The sequence below is a fragment of the Aegilops tauschii genome, chromosome 3 (genome assembly GCF_002575655.3).
Source record: "Aegilops tauschii subsp. strangulata cultivar AL8/78 chromosome 3, Aet v6.0, whole genome shotgun sequence".
Classification (NCBI taxonomy): Eukaryota; Viridiplantae; Streptophyta; class Magnoliopsida; order Poales; family Poaceae; genus Aegilops; species Aegilops tauschii.
This window is the reverse complement of record NC_053037.3, coordinates 447,439,407-447,455,779: the sequence shown is the minus strand read 5'-3', so window position 1 is coordinate 447,455,779 and position 16,373 is coordinate 447,439,407.

The following is a 16,373-nucleotide window of genomic DNA, read 5'->3' as shown; positions in this document are numbered from 1 at the left end:
GGATATATTAGTGGCAAAATGTTGAACTAGCTAGCTCAGCACAATAAGGAATCATATTAGTGGCATGGCCTCGACGCTTCTCTAGGGTTTGGGGTGGCCTCGGCAACGCTTCAAGGGTTTGGGGTGGCCTCAACAACGCTTCAAGGGTTCGGGGTGGCCTCGACGACAACGCTCTTTTAACTTGGTAAATTTGGGTGGCCTCAAGAGAGTTTGTCGATCGGGTAGGGGCGCGGCGGGAGGGGGTAGGAGACCGACATCGTTTCTTTCTAGGGTTTGGGTGTCCTCGAGAGTTTTGGTCGAGCGAGAGGGCCGGGGGGTGCTCCCGTGGTATAAGTTATCACGGTCGAGAGGGGGTATATATATCGACCGCCCCTCATGTCGAAGTTATCCGGGAGGGGGTTATATCGACAACGACGACACACATACATGGGAAAATAATGTTATCGGGGAGGGGGTATATCGACCCCCCCTCGTGTTGAAGTTATCGGGATAGAAGAGAAGAAGAAAAAATAGAATTTTCTTATTTTTTCTTCAATGTAACTTTTGCATATATGAACATACATACATAAATTATACATACATGGAAAAAAATTGCTATGAACAAAAAAAACATCATATATGAATATTTTGTATATACATCCATATCCATCCATCCATCCATTCATACATACATACATGGACAAAAAAAATGCTATGAACAAAAACATTAGTAGAATTTTCTTATTTTTTCTTAAATGTAACTTTTTGCACTAGAACTATTTCAAATAATTCCTTTCAAATGCCACAAAATTTTTGAGAAGTCCTCTGATGCCTATAGATCATTTTTATTCAAAAACCCACTTTGGTCATTTGAAAATTTTGAGCACAACTTCCATTTTTCAATTTTGGTCCAATCTTGGCATTGAACTACAACCCTATTTTTCCTTGCTAAAAAAATTCTGAAATTTTTACATCTTGTAGTCCTTCCTACTAAATCCTTAAGTCCAGAAGGGCAGCCCCAATTTCATCTAGCAAGTCCACCAAAAAATTCATGTAGTTTCTGTCCAGCACTAAATTTTAATAAAACTTGCACTAACAAGTTTTTCCTTTTAACAAACCAACTTGACCATCTTCACCAACATCCAAGGAGACATCATCCTGCCAAGTTTCACATAAAACAAAGTTCCCTAGCTAGCCCTAGCATTTCATCAAACACCTTGTGGACATGGCTGAAAACATGCAATTCTCTGAAACTTTGCACTGAACCAACTTCACCATCATCACATACATGAAGGAAGGACAGAGGAGAGGGGTGGGAGGGAGGAGGGAGTACCGGCCTGTCCGGCGGGCAGTGGTGCGGCGGCGTTGATGGCAGGGCAGGGGCGTGGCGCAGCGTCGGGGCAGGTTAGGGGTGCGGCGACGTTGGCGTCGAGGTCGAGGCAGAGGCGCACGACGGCGTCGTCGGGGCAGGGTAGGGGTGCGACGGCGTCAGGGCGAGGCAGGGGCGCACAACGTCGGCGTCGGGGCAGGGCAGGGGTGCACGACGTCGGCGTCGGGCACGGCAGGGGCGCGGTGGCGTCGGGGCAGGCAGGGCACGGCGTCGGCGTCGGGGGACGGCAGGGGCGCGGCGGCGTCGGGGCAGGCAGGGCGCGGCGACGGCGTCGGGGCATGGCAGGGGCGCGGCGGCGTCGGGGCAGGCAGGGCACGGCCACGGCGTCGGCGTCGAGGTCCGGTAGCCTGGCGGCGTCGAGGTGTTCGTCGGTGTCGAGGCGTTCGGCGGCAGAGAGGCAGATCGAAGCACTGAATGAAAAATTTCACAAGTCCAGCTTATATACACAGAGCATTGGTCCCGGTTCATGCCACCAACCGGTTCCAATGCCCCCCTTTAGTACCGGTTGGTGCCACCAATCGGGACCAAAGGTCTCTTTTTAGCAGTCCAAAGGGCGGGAAGCGGCGGCCTTCGGTCCCGGTTGGTGGAACCAACCGGTACTAAAGGGGGGAATTGGTTCCGGTTGGTGGCACGAACCGGTACCAATGCCCACCTTTAGTCCCGGTTGGTGCCACCAACCGGGACCAAAGGCCGCGCACAGCGGCGTGGTGGTGGGAGTTTAGTCCCACTCGCTAGTTGAGAGGGGCGCGCAGTGGTTTATAAGCCCCACTGCCGCACCCCTCTCGAGCTCCTCTCTATTGCAGGCTTACGTGCCTAATTGTCACTACTATGCCAAATGGGCCTACTGGGCCTTCTGCGGGCCTGAATCCTCGCCCATTGATGGGTTTCTAGTCGTATTCAGGCCGTGGTGGCCCAGTAGGTGGCAATTTTTTTATTTTTTCCCAGTTTTTTTGTTTTCTTTTTTGCTTTTTTTGTTTTGTTTCTACTTACAACAAAATACTTATTTATTTTATTTTGTTTCTACTTATATATTTGCTATTAAAGTTTCTAACAAACAAAGTTCTTTATGAAAATTCTTTTTGCTTTTAATGATTTTGAACAGAAAATACTTTGATAATTTTAGTTGCATCAATTTTATATAATTTTAGTTTCATAAATTTCAGAGGTTGCTTATACTGTTTTGAACAGAAAATACTTTGATAATTTTAGTTTCACAAATTTTATTTATGTTATTTTATTTTATTTTGTTTCTACTTATATATTTTATTAAAGTTTATATTATTTTGTTTCAAATTACTTATTTATTTTATTTTATGATAATTCTTTTTGCTATTAAATTTTCATGCATTTACTGATTATTTTATTTTCTTTCTCTTTCAAAGTATCAGGGTTTCATACGGAAACTCGTCTGTTACAAAAGGATTTCATTTCTTTGAACTTATTTGAACTCCAAAGTTTTTCTATGTTCAAAATGCACCATTCAAAGCCACATCATCAATTTTCAACCCTTTCTGACTTCATTTGTTATTTTTCATGCATTTACTGATTTTTTCAGCTATAAGACCCTAAAATTGAAAAGCATTTCAAATGAATTCTGAAAAGGTTAAAAGTTGGCATGGTATCATCATTTCACCCACATAGCATGTGCAAGAAAGTAGAGAGGCTTACGGCAAAAACTGGATGCACTTCGTGTACAAAACGGACAATCTCTTTCGAAGAATCAGGGTTTCATACGGAAACTCGTCTGTTACAAAAGGATTTCATTTTTTGAACTTATTTGAACTCCATAGTTTTTCTATGTTCAAAATGCATCATTCAAAGCCACATCATCAATTTTCAACCCTTTCTGACTTCATTTGTTATTTTTCATGCATTTACTGATTTTTTCAGCTATAAGACCCTGAAATTGAAAAGAATTTCAAATGAACTCTGAAAAGGTTAAAAGTTGGCATGGTATCATCATTTCACCCACATAGCATGTGCAAGAAAGTAGAGAGGCTTACGGCAAAAACTGGATGCACTTCGTGTACAAAACGGACAATCTCTTTCAAAGAATCAGGGTTTCACACGGAAACTCGTCTGTTACAAAAGGATTTCATTTTTTTTGAACTTATTTGAACTCCATAGTTTTTCTATATTCAAAATGCACCATTCAAAGCCACATCATCAATTTTCAACCCTTTCTGACTTCATTTGTTATTTTTCATGCATTTACTGATTTTTTCAGCTATAAGACCCTGAAATTGAAAAGAATTTCAAATGAACTCTGAAAAGGTTAAAAGTTGGCATGGTATCATCATTTCACCCACATAGAATGTGCAAGAAAGTAGAGAGGCTTACAGCAAAAACTGGATGCACTTCGTGTACAAAACGGACAATCTCTTTTGAAGTATCAGGGTTTCATACAGAAACTCGTCTGTTACAAAAGGATTTCTTTTTTTTTAACTTATTTGAACTCCATAGTTTTTCTGTGTTTAAAATGCACCATTCAAAGCCACATCATCAATTTTCAACCATTTCTGACTTCATTTGTTATTTTTCATGCATTTACTGATTTTTTAGCTATAAGACCCTGAAATTGAAAAGCACTACAAATGAACATGGATAGATAAGTGACCAAATTAATAGTAGTTCATCATCACATTAAAACCAAAGTACATACATAGTTCAAATTGAACAACATATAGCTCTCCAGAGCATCTAGTTAAACCATACATTGAAACTATGTAAAACCTTTCAATGCAACAACAAATGCGATCATAATCACAACTAAGGTAACAATTGATCTAACGGCATAATGATACCAAGCCTCGGTATGAATGACATATTTTCTAATCTTTCTAATCTTCAACCGCATTGCATCCATCTTGATCTTGTGATCATCGACGACATCCGCAACATGCAACTCCAATATCATCTTCTCCTCCTCAATTTATTTTTTATTTTTTCCTTCAAGTAATTGTTTTCTTCTTCGACTAAATTTAACCTCTCGACCATAGGGTCGGTTGGAATTTCCGGTTCAACCACCTCTTACATAAATAAAATCTATGTCACGTTGGTCGGCATAATTGTCATAAACAATAAATGAACCAAATAGTTATAAAAAGATAATATATACCACATCCGAATCATAGACAGGACGAGGGCCGACGTGGGCGGATACCATAACCATCGCACTATATAATAACAAGGAATAATAAAAGTAAGAAAATTAGACAAGTATCTATCTCAAGTAAGAATTTTTTTTCTTTCAGAAAGAAGATAAGAACAAGAGGCTCACCACGGTGGTGCCGGCGACGAGATCGGCACGGGCGATCGACGGCGGTGAAGACGGAGACGGGACGTGACGGACCGCTAAACCTAGAAAAATCTCGGGGAAAATGGAGCTCGGAGGTCGAGTTTCGAGAGAAGAAATATTAACTAGTGTGGCTCGGACATTTCATCGAACACCTCATGTGCATAGGAGGTGAGCTAGAGCACCCAGATGCCCTCCCCTCGCCGGCCAGCAAAAAACAGAGCACGGTGGAGTGCTCTGCTCGCTGGTGATGGGCTATATATAGGCAAATCATTTGTCCCGGTTCGTGGATGGAACCGGGACCAATGGTTATGGGCCAGGAGCGAGGCCCATTGGTCCCGGTTCGTTCCCAGAACCGAGACAAATGGGTCCACACGAACCGGGACCAAAGCCCGCGAGGCCCTGGCCGGCCACCTGGGCTCACGAACCGGGACGAATGCACCCGTTGGTCCCGGTTCATATAAGAACCAGGACTAATGGGCTGGCCAGGCCCGAACGAAAGCCCCTTTTTCTACTAGTATTTGATCTTTGATTTAACTACCAAAAATAAGTTGTATAACAAAAAAATAGTATCATGGAAAACCTCTTTTAAATATAATCCAATAATATAAGATTTGTGACATACTACTTATATTTGGTGAGTCAAATCTACGGCCAAAATTGGCACGAAATACGTAGAGGAGGTAGTATATGGCCTTAGTGCAGCTTCAATACGGACCCTAAAATAGCCCGCAAATGTCCGGATAAAACTATCCGAACACACTTCGCCATCCGACAAGGACCCGTATTTGTCCATGGACAAACTTTGCCATCCAATGAGGACATGTATCTGTCCGGGGATGCGTCCGCTCATAAGTTTTTTTTGCTAATTGGACGCAAACCAGGGGGAGCTTTACGGGAGTCCAAACCTCCGCCAAGTAGGATTCCGACACACCCGACCCACCCAAAAATGAGGCGAAGCCTGCGAATTTGGACCGGTCCGCACTGTTTCTGCGCCAAAACCTACTTTCCCTACCCTCTCCGCTCCGATTGCTGTCACCCTCCCCCCAATTCCGCCCGTGTTAGGATGTTGAAGCACTTGGTGGCCGAGATGGAGGCGACCGATGCGGAGAAGCCGGCAGTAGAGTTAGCGAGCACGGACAACCGGTGTAGGACGACACATATGCCCTTTTTTTGTATGGACTATCGGTTGGAACTTTTTGACCCGGTGCATGTAAAAACTATGAACATCCGCCCTTTTTTGGTTGTGATCGGCCGCTATGGACACCAAACTTTAATTTGCCCATAATGCTATACATTTAAAATGAACGAGGCCCAATTTGGACGGACGTTTAGGGGATGCAGTTGGATGACCGGCTTTTGTATCTGTATCCGTGTTCGCGTCTGTGGATGGATAGTGTCTTTCTTACCTAAAAAGGCTTTCACCCCGCTTTATATATAAGTAACGACCCTCATATATCCGAACCATACAACACAGTACCCAAACACACACACACACACACAAGATACAAAAGTGTGGAAGATCAGCTAAGCCAACTCAAAGCGGACAATGGATGTACAACATGCATCACTATAAAGATGACGAAGCCCTCCACCAAGAACAAGCCACCGTGAAGAACATAGCTGACCGGCGATGAACCGTGAGCTTCAAGGTAGTGCCTTCAGCAAGGACACGACACCGGAGTGCCGACACCACCTGATCCAAAGATTAAGATTTTTCATCCGAAGCAACACAGAGAATCAGGAGAGACCGCGGCGGAGCCAATAGGAAGGGGACGCCGCCCGCGGACGCCGCCAACGTTAGTCTAACCGCGGTCAGACAAGGATTTCACCCCGGTATACCTCTCCATCTCCGATCAGGGTGCACCCGGTCGAAGAGACTGGCCGCACCACCACCATGACTCGTCGAGCCCGAGCCACCCCGCCACCCACGCGACCAAGGTCGCCAGTCCGCACCTGAGTTGAGAGCTCCGCTCACGAACACCGCAGCTCCCACGCAGAGCCCCCGCCCTACCACCCGACACTCCAACGACCGCCCAAAGGAACGGATCTCCACCACCAGCAGACCCCTACCATCGTTGGAGCCGCCAGCGCCTCGACAGATGGAGCCAGCGGCAACCAGGCCAGGGGAAAGAGGAGTGAGTTGAGCGGTGCGAGACCTCGACCGGCACACCCCCGCGCCGGTGACGAGTGGGCAGACCACCCATCCCTCCAGCCAGCCTCCTCACGTTGGCCCCTGCAACGCCCCACCATGGCCTCCAGGTCAGATCAGCGAGAAGCACGCCGGACACCCGGCCGACAACGAGGACGCGCGGACGGTCAGATCCGTCCCGAAGACGACCACAGGAGGCGCCACGCCGGGCCTTGCACGCCGGCCACTAATAGCCGCGCGAGCCACAACAGATGCAGCCACGCCCGCCGACGACCTGCACTGTCCAAGGCCGCCGAGCCGCAGATCTGGCCGAGCCAAACCCAGCCGCCGCCCCAGCCCAGGACGCGCGCACGCCTGTAAAGCCCACCACGCCGCCGCCACGCGCTCGCAGCCGCCGCAGGTCGAAAGGATGAAGGGCCTCGCCGAAGACGCCGTCAGCGGGCTTTGCCTGCCAGCCCGCTCCAGGGGACGGCAAGGAGGGGTGGAGGGGGCCGAAGGGAGGCGGCTAGCGCCCCCCCCCCCCCCCCCCCCCCCTCCCCCCGGTCGCTCGCAGGAGGGGGAGCTAGGATTTCCATAGTGTCCCACGGGCGTTGGAGATGCCCTTAGTCCCTTACAAAAAATCAGAGCTCATGTTGATTTCGCCAAAACAAAATGTTTGCATGCAGCTGGACAGACACCCAGTGGATATGTTCTAATCGAACGTCATGTATGTTCAGTGCGAACGGCATTCCACTCATCGAATGAACGTCTCTCTCAACGCCTCTAGGCCACCGTTAATGTACTTATGAAGTGCATTTCTGCGGCGGCGAGTGCTGCGTCAGCCAGATCGTCTGTTAAGGAAAATGGATCATGGACTTGGATTCAGATTCCACTAGCAAAGTACACCACCGCACCATGGCAAGTCGCAACAAAAAATAGACACCCTACGTGAGAAATGTTCAGAAACTCTGTGAGATCTTAACTGGCTACAGAATGGACTGACGGGGCATGTTGTGCGCATGTAAACCAAGAACCCACCAGCATTTGGTGGGATATATACTCGTCGCAGATAAAGCTCTAGTTCCCGAACATCCATGGTACTTGGATCTAGTGGCATTTCTATATCATCAATCAATCAAGTGGCAAATATCTGAATTGTGCTTCTCGTCTTCGCGGTGGAATTAAACAGTCTTATGTAAGGGGTTGTTTGAATTGTAACTATCTTTGTCCTATATTGCCATATTATTTTGGGCCACGCCACGCGTCCGCCGGCGGATGACTAGAAAACTACCTCCCTTTTGCAACAAGAGCAGTGTTGCATAACACGTCCCGCAACAGGATGCTTGTTGCAATACATCGGGACCGTGCTATTTAACTTTCTGAAACACGGTCTGTGTTGAAGAATTTTTTTTGCAACTGAGGTCTTGTTGCAATTTTTTTTTTACAATTGAGGTTTGTTGGAAAAAAATGTCTTCACTTTTTTGCAACATAGCTTATGTTACGGGAGAAAGTTCCGTAACATTGATGTTGTTCCAGAAAAATTTGAGGGGAGTCATGAGGAGTCAGGGGCACATGTCACGTGGGACACGTGTCCATTCCTCTTGCAACAAGGCCTTTGTTGAAAAAATCTTCTCTTATATAATTTTCTGCAACAAGGGTCTTGTTGCAAAACTTTATTTTCTCTAATTTCCTGCAACAAAATCCTTGTTGTGTAATATCTTTTTCTCTAATTTACTGCAACAAGACCCTTATTACAAAAATTGCAGCAACATCTTTGCCGCATCTAATTTTCTGCAACAAGACACATGTTACAAAAATTACAACACATCTCCGGCCGTGTCTCGCACTTGTGCAGTCATTGTGCGCTACCATCATTCTGAAACAAACATTGTTGTTGCAAAAAAGGATGAGGGGAGAGACGTGCGTGGTCAAGCAGGCCACACAAGGTGGCAGATGCCTCGCGCCAGATCGGCCGGTTGATTATAATCGTTTCCCTATTATTTTTTGCCATACTTATCACACTTGCCTTACTTGAATTGTTTAAATTGTTAGCTATATTTTGGCTTGCCTAAGGGAATCTTGCCATACCTTTTGTGTCTATGACATGTAGGGTTCGCTGCTCATTAAAAATTCTTATCTTAGGTGTGGCTAGAACCAAACACCCACCTAACTTGGTCAAACTTGTCTAAGATGAGGTGTGACAAAGTGTGGCAAGATGTGGCTACAAACCAAATAGACCTTAAATATTCTCTGAGATTTTATACGCTCAAATACCCATAAACTGTTTTGTTGAAAAGAATGATTCTCATATCCTAGGCTTTGCATCTAGAGTCCTTGACGATTATTAGACTTAGGGTTCGTTTAGGGAAATGGCTCAACCATCTAGGGGTGGCGGTGCACATGTATTTATAAGGTGTTACATGCACAAATACAGGGTATATGCCAGAAGCTACAAACTAGTATCAAAGTCTAACACGCTCCCTCAATCTCAACCGTGCCCCGCAGGTTGATATTGTGTCGGCAAACCTCAACAAAGGTAATAGCAATGGTTTTGTGGAGATATCTGCAAGTTGATCTTTAGAAAAGATGAACTTAATCTGAAGTAGCTTCTGCGAGAATTCACAGGGGCACGCAGGTGCGGAGACACGCACGTGCGCAAACTCCTAATGTCATCGATCTGCGCCATAATTTGTGCACATGTTTGGACTGAGAATGATTAAAAATGGATAAAAATTCTTTAACTGTCCAAATACGAGACAATATACATGTATATTTTATACGAATACGTCCACGGATCCTTGTTATATGTCTGTCTACATATGTGTATCCTACAGCTCCCATTCTGGTACATACTTTGTTCCATGACTCCCTTCATTGTTCATCTTCTTCTTTCATCTATGTTTTGTTCTTCTCTTATGTTCCACGACTTCCCTGACAAAATTTGAATCGATGTTTGAGTGCTCTAGAAGCTGAGTTGATTGCAACTAGGGAAGGTATGGCTCTATCCCTGAATTGGTGCAATGGCCCTATTCACCTTGAAGTGGATTGTTTGGAGATGGTGAATGCCTTGAAGAAGAAGAAGAAGAAGGAGAAGAAGAAGAATAGTTGAGGAGATTAAAGCTCTCTTGAGCACCCGTCAGACTTGTGTTACTCACCAAAACTATGTTAGTCATTTTTAGCTAGTCATTGTTGGGGAACGTAGTAATTTCAAAAAAATTCTTACGCACACGCAAGATCATGGTGATGCTTAGCAACGAGAGGGGAGAGTGTCGTCCACGTACCCTGTCCACAAGGGTGGTGGGGCGCGCCCTCTGCTCTTGTGGTTCCCACGAAACTCCACTCACCTCAACTCCAACTCCATATATTCACGTTCGGGGAGAAAAAAAATCAGAGAGAAGGATTCATCGCGTTTTACGATACGGAGCCGCCGCCACCTCCTGTTCTTCCTCCGGAGGGCAGATCTGGAGTCCGTTTTGGGCTCCGGAGAGGGGAAATCGTCGCCATCATCATCATCAACCATTCTCCATCACCAATTTCATGATGCTCAGCGCCGTGCGTGAGTAATTCCATCGTAGGCTTGTTGGACGGTGGTGGGTTGGATGAGATCTATCATGTAATCGAGTTAGTTTTGTTAGGGTTTGATCCCTAGTATCCACTATGTTCTAAGATTGATGTTGCTATGACTTTGCTATGCTTAATGCTTGTCACTAGGGCCCGAGTGCCATGATTTCATATTTGAACCTATAATGTTTTCATGAATATATTTGTGTTCTTGATCCTATCTTGCAAGTTATAGTCACATACTACGTGTTATGATCCGACAACCCCGGAGTGACAATAGTCGGGACACTTCCTGGTGATGACCGTAGTTTGAGGAGTTCATGTATTCACTAAGTGTTAATGCTTTGGTATGGTTCTCTATTAAAAGGAGGCTTTAATATCCCTTAGTTTCCAACAGGACCCCGCTGCCACTGGAGGGTAGGACAAAAAATGTCATGCAGGTTCTTTTCCATAAGCACGTATGACTATATTCGGAATACATGCCTACATTATATTGATGAATTGGAGCTAGTTCTGTATCACGCTATGTTATAACTGTTGCATGATGAATGCCATCTGACATAATTATCCATCATTGATCCATTGCCTATGAGCTTTTCACATATTGATCTTTGCTAAGTTACTTTTCCATTGCCACTATTACGATTGCTACAAAACTGCTACTGTTACTTTTGCCACCGTTACCGCTACTTCCATACTACTTTGCTACTAAATATTTTGCTGCAGATATTAAGTCTTTCAGGTGTGGTTGAATTGACAACTCAACTGCTAATACTTGAGAATATTCTTTGGCTCCCCTTGTGTCGAATCAATAAATTTGGTTTGAATACTCTACCCTCGAAAACTGTTGGGCTATACTTGTGGGTTATCAAGACCTTTTTCTGGCGCCGTTGCCAGGGAGCATAGCTCTATTCTCCGAGTCACTTGGGATTTATATTTGGTGATCACTATGAGGAATCTAAAAGACAACAAAACGAAGATCTATCCCTCAACTACGAGGGGAGGTAAGGAACTGCTATCTAGCTCTGCACTTGATTCACCTTCTGTTTTAAGTAAACTTGCGACACCTACACCTATTATCGATTCTGATATGTCGCATGTTATTGATCATGCCACTTCTGCTATGCATGATGCTTATGATGATACTACTTCTCTGCTTGATAATACTGTGCCACTAGGTGAATTTCTCGATGAACAACTTGCTAGGGTTAGAGAGAGTGAAATTACTAAAACTGATGATATTATTGAAATTGAAGATTATGATTCTCCCCCTAGATATGAATTGCCTGTTGTACCTGAGGGTTATGTTATGGATGAAGAAACTGTTAGAGACTTCTTTGCTTGCATGATAGGGAAGATCTTAAGAAGCTGTTAGCTAGGCTGAAAGAAAAATCTTTGAATGCTAGAATGAAATATGATCCTAATTTTGCTACTTCACCTATCTTTGTTACTGATACGGATTATGAATTCTCTGTCGATCCTGAGTTAATTACTTTGGTTGAATCTGATCCTTTTTATGGTTATGAATCTGAAACTGTTGTGGCACATCTTACTAAATTGAATGATATAGCCACCCTATTTGCTCATGAGGAATTTTTTTTGCTATTACTATATTCTTAAGTTGTTTCCTTTCTCGTTAAAGTGTGATGCTAAGTTATGGTTTAATTCTCTTGCTCCTGGTTGTGTGCGTAGTCCCCAGGATGTGATTTATTACTTATCTAAAAAATATTTCCTCGCTCATAAGAAACAAGCTGCCTTAAGGGAAATATTTAACGTTGTGCAAATTGAAGAAGAGAGTCTCCCACAAGCTTGGGGGAGGCTTCTCCACTTACTTAATGCTTTGCCTGATCATCCTCTCAAGAAAAATGAAATACTTGATATCTTTTATAATGGACTAACCGATGCTTCCAGAGATCACCTGGATAGTTGTGCTCGTTGTGTTTTCAGGGAACGAACTGTTGAGCAAGCTGGAAACTATTGAATAATATAATGAGTAATGATAATGATTGGACTCTTCCTGAACCAACTCCTAAGCCAACTCCGAAGAAAAGGGGTATTCAATTTCTCAGTCCTGAAGATATGCAAGAGACAAAGAAATCTATGAAACAAAAAGGTATTAAAGCTGAAGATGTTAAGAATTTACCACCTATTGAAGAAATACATGGTCTTGATAACCCGACACAGGTAGTAGAGGTAAATTCTCCCTATAGATTTGATGAAGGAGATATTCCTCATAATAAGTCTGCTAGTCAATGCTTGGAAGAGTTTGATAATTTTATTGTTAAACAAGAAACCTTCAATGCTTATGTTAGTAGACAACTGCAACATAATGCTTACATGCTTGACCACTTGGGTGATTATATGAGTAGAACCGTAATGATCTTAAGCTTATTAGTAAACATGCTTCCATGGTTACAACTCAAGTAAAACAAGTACTTAAGGCACAAGATGATTTTCTCAATGAGTTGAATAGTAAGAATAATGATAATGTTATTAGGGTTATGACTAGAGATGGTAAAATGACCCAGGAACCTTTGTATCCTAAGGGCCATCCTAAGAGAGTTGAGCAAGATTCTTAGAGAACTAATATTGATACACCTACTCCTAGTAATAAAAATAAAAAGAAACCTGATAGGACTTTGCATGCTTCTAGTGAACCTGTGTAGACACACCTGAGAATCCCAATGATATTTCTATTTCTGATGCTGAGACACAATATGGTGATGAACATGAACCTAGTGATAATGTTAATAATGATGTTCATGTTGATGCTCAACCTAGTAATGATAATTATGTAGAGATTGAACCCGCTGTTGATCTTGATAACCCACAATCAAAGAATCAACGTTATGATAAGAGAGAATTCAATGCTAGGAAACATGGTAGAGAAAGAGAACCATGGGTTCAGAAACCCATGCCCTTTCCTCCTAAGCCATCCAAGAAAAAGGATGATGAGGATTTTGAGCGCTTTGCTGGAATGATTATACCTATCATTTTGCATATCCGTTTGACTGATATGCTTAAAATGCCTCCTTATGCTAAGTATATGAAGGATATTGTTACAAATAAAAGAAAGATACCGGAAGCTGAAACTTCCACCATGCTTGCTAATTATACTTTTAAAGGTGGAATATCAAAGAAACTTGGAGATCCAGGAGTAACAACTATACCATGCTCCATTAAAAGAAACTATGTTAAAACTGCTTTATGTGATCTTGGAGTCGGTGTTAATTAGTGTTATGCCTTTCTCTTTATATCGTAGACTTGAATTGAATAAGTTGACACATACTGAAATTTCTTTGCAAATGGCTGATAAATCAACTATTATACCCATCGGTATTTGTGAGGATGTGCCTGTTGTGGTTGCAAACGTTATTATCTTAACGGACTTTGTTATTCTTGATATTCCTGAGGACGACAGTATGTCGATCATCCTTGGTAGACCCTTTTCAAATACTGCAAGGGCTTTTATTGATTGCAACAAAGGCAATGTCACTTTTCATGTTAATGGTAATGAGCATACGGTATACTTTTCGAAGAAACAACCTCAAGTTCATAGTATCAATTCTATTGGAAAAATTTCAACTATTACTATTGGAGGTTTTGAATTCCCTCTTCCTACTGTCAAAAAGAAATATGATATTCTTATTGTTGGGGACATGCATATCCCCGTTGAGGTAATCTAGTGTTATTCGAAAGTTCTTCGGTTACATGTTATTCGGAAGAAGTTTGTTAATACGACTTGATCAACCTTGTTAATGGATTCCTTTTGATGGGCATGAGATGGATGAATTTAGAAGGCACAACTTTCTGTACCCACCTTTCACTTTTTGTTATTTAGATTAAATAAAGCAAAAATAGTATTTTCTATGTGTTTTCTGAATTATCCGTTAAATAAAAATGCCCCGAAAATAAAAGTTCTCCAAATGCCCTCAAAATTTAGTATGATTTTTTATAGAATATTTTAGAATTTCTGGCACTGAACATGCACCAGGGGGATGCACCAGTGGACCACAAGGGTGGAGGGCACACCCTGCCCCCTGGGCGCCCCCCCTGTCTTGTGGGTCCCCTCCACTTACGCCAGTACCCATCCACTCCTTCTTCCTCCAGAAAAAATCATCCCATAGCTCAAACCCGTGTTCTTGCTCATCTTGCTGCCATTTTCGATCTCCTTGCTCAAAGCTCCATTTGCAAAACTGTTTTGGGGGATTGTTCTTCAAGGAAGAAAAATGTCTAGGAAAATGTACCAAGGTGGTTCTTCGAGGAAGCAAGCACCGAGGCTCGCGATACGTGAGCCACACCTTGAACCACCAAGGGAAGCTCAAGTGCGGCCTTGTGAATGGCCGTCAGATGAATTCATGGTTCATGCAGGTTTCAAGGATGAGTTTTATGCATACATACAAAATGCCGGCCTTGAGGACTTCATGTCAGACAAGTGCCGACAATACTATTACCTCACCGATTCCTTTGTGCGGAGGTTTAAATTTTCATCCAAGCGCAATACCCATACTGTTTTATTTGATCTTTATGATGAATCATATACCATGGACCTTGAAGATTTTAATACTGCTTGCAAAATCCCACAGTGGGCATTCTTAGTGAGCCTCATAAATCTGAATACAATGATTTCCTTGCTAGCATCACTGTGGGAGAAACTAGAAATACCACACAAGCCTCCATGGGGAGCATTCATTTTCCTGCCATACATTATTTTGCTCTCTTTATAGGTAGATGCATTAATGGTAAACATGATCATAGCCACCTTTATGCATCGGACCTTAGTGTCCTCAAGTGTGCAGTGTTAGGTGATAAGCGTTATAACTTGGGGGCCATTATTGCTAGGAGGTTACACCTTAATGCTAAGGATGGAGATTTGTTTGGTGGGATATATGCAACTCGTTTAGCTAATTATCTGGGTGTACCCATAAGAGGGAATGACATAGAGTTGCCACCCGCTTTTCTTGACTATATTGCTTTGGTGCGCCATCGGTTTCTTGAGAGGAACAAACAGTCCCTCCAGTACCGACTAATCTTTGACAGACAGCGTGCCGTCCATGCTACCCTTCCTGCTCCTGCCTTCTTTAACTTTCAGGTAAATGGGAAATATTTTATAACTAGAGAGGAGGTGAACGAGTATGAGAGAACAACGGAGGCCGCTTGCCTCCAGGAAGCAGCCCGCCAAGCGGTAGCTGCCGCAGCACAGTACAACCCCAACTATGATTTCGGATACAATCAGGGCCACGAGTGGCCCTAGACCAACTTAGGCCAAAAGCCTAAGCTTGGGGAGTACGTATTTCTCACCGACATTACATTCATGTTCACACACTCATTTTAGTTGTTGGTGTTCATACTTTTTCATTGTATTATCCATGCTAGTTTATTTTCTTTTTCCACTTTCATCTTGTGTGTTTGAAAAACTTTGAGAAAAACAAAAAAATAGTTGTAGCTTAGTTTACTTTCCATGCTTATTTAGTAATAGTGTTAAAAGAAAATCCAAAAAGATTTCTCGTTCTTATTTTGCTCGTTGGGAGCTTTCCCGTGTAAATAGTTTTTCTCGTTCTTGTTTTACTTTCTTCACAAAAAAAACAAAAACTCCAAAAACATTTCAGTGTGTTTCTTTGAAATTCTTTTCTTTTCTTTGGGGGTCGAGAGGAGAAGACCACAATGAAAATGTTGAGTGGCTCTCATATGCATTATTGTTGATCTGACAAAGAGCCCATATTACCTTGACTTCTCCTTTGAATAAATGTTTGTAGATTCCAGCTTAGTCCAATGCACGTGCACTATTATTATTATCCACACCGTTCGGTCGTGCAAGTGAAAGGCAATAATAACGATATATGATGAAATGATTGAGATAAGGAAAAGCTGGTATGAACTCGACCTGTCTTGTTTTTGTAAATATGATTAGTTCATCGTTCCTGATTCAGCCCATTATGAATGAAACATGTTTGCAATGAGAATTAGAGATTATAGTTATTCATGCCATGCTTAGTTAGCTAGGAGTTTATAATGGT